The 1,605-nt window shown below is 45.1% G+C and overlaps 1 pseudogene; it reads left to right on the plus strand.

Annotated features, from left to right (window-relative positions):
* Positions 1–1,511: 1,511 nt before the first annotated feature.
* LOC111722943 lies at positions 1,512–1,605 on the plus strand (annotated as a pseudogene; the record flags this gene model as incomplete).

Genomic DNA, 1,605 nt, shown 5'->3' on the forward strand with positions numbered 1-1,605 from the left:
GTTTTTTTTTTTTTTTGGTTGCAGCAGCCGTCATCACTGTTGTTTGGCGGCCCTGGGCTGGATTTGAACCTGCCAGCTCAAGTGTATGTGGCTGGCGCCTTAGCCGCTTGAGCCACAGGCACTGAGCCAGAAACACATTTTCATGTTTGCCATAACTCCTCTGCTCCATCCCATGGGATTACCACCAACTAACTGCACAGATCACTATGGATCCCACAGTCTCCTTATACTTTTGCTCCTTCTTTTTGACCCAGGGCAAATTCATTTATGTTTAACTCGTTTATGTTACCCTACCAGGCGCCTGAGCAGGCAGCCCCTGATTTATTTCATGAACTAGTAATAACACTCTGGGCAAGACAGACTTCCCAACACTACTTAGGTTTTGCTTCCCTCTCTTACACTGCTCCATTTTGGAATGAGTCTCAGGAGACTCTGGCCTGTAACCTTCCCCTCCCCTGCCCCGTCAGCCTCACCAGCTTTTCCTCCATACCCTTTACAGCAGCCAGCCAATCACGTGCCAGAAGACTCTCTGCACTGCCCAATGGTAGGACACCCTATCCTTAGACCAACAAGAGACCACAGGACATATATAAACTAATTAACATGCTAGAAAAATAAAGATTAAAAACCCAAGAGAACCTACTGCAACAAGCCTTAGGAAAACATTTATAGAAAGCAGTCTTGGTCAAGTGGCAGTGTGCTTACAGACCGCCTTTGAGCCTTACCTGAACCTCTTCTGTCCGAGTGGAATCATTTGCCAACAGAGGCTCGCCCGTGGGAGCTTGAATGGTGACAGATTTTTCTGATGCTCTGACATCTTTATTCCGGGGTGATTTGTGTCTCTCTCTAGTTCTCTCTCTGAAAAAAGAACACCAGCTAATATATTTATGCCATGTCAATTAATTCTTCAGGTTCATTAAGATGTATTTTTTTTTTTTTTTGAGACAGAGCCTCAAATTGTTGCCTGGGTAGAGTGCTGTGGCATCACAGCTCACAGCAACCTCCAACTCTTGGGCTTAAGCGATTCTCTTGCCTCAGCCTCCCAAGTAGCTGGGACTACAGCACCCGCCACAACCCCTGGCTATTTTTTGTTGTTGTTGTTGTTGCAATTGTCGTCCTTTTAGCTGGCCTGGGCCAGTTTTGAACCCACCAGCTTTGGTGTATGTGGCCAGCACCCTACTCACTGAGCTACGGGCATCACCCAGTGAATTAGTTTGTTAAATGTTGAATTTTCCACCCTTTAAGGATGTATTGCTATAATTGTATGTTCTTTTGTTGGGTGGTTTGTTTTATCTGTTTTTTTTTTTTCCATTTTAGGCCCATACCACTCGTTCCAGTCAGAGATGCTTGGCCTTCGTGGATGATGTTCGTTGTTCCAATCAGTCTCTTCCAATGACCAGACACTGCCTTACTCGTATCTTTTTACTTGGCACCTGTTCAGGCTTGATACACTAGACTCAGGGATAGTGGGAATCTCTGCTAGTTTGTTTAATTGAAGGTTTTGTTTTCTGTTGGCCCTGAATCAAGGCCAGCAGTTTGCTGAAGCTGTTGGTTTCAAGCAGGTGCCTAAAGAATTATCTTTCTATGGTCTGTTGGCTATTTCAG

The sequence above is a fragment of the Otolemur garnettii genome, unplaced genomic scaffold (genome assembly GCF_000181295.1).
Source record: "Otolemur garnettii isolate 467f Iridium unplaced genomic scaffold, OtoGar3 scaffold03866, whole genome shotgun sequence".
Classification (NCBI taxonomy): domain Eukaryota; kingdom Metazoa; phylum Chordata; class Mammalia; order Primates; family Galagidae; genus Otolemur; species Otolemur garnettii.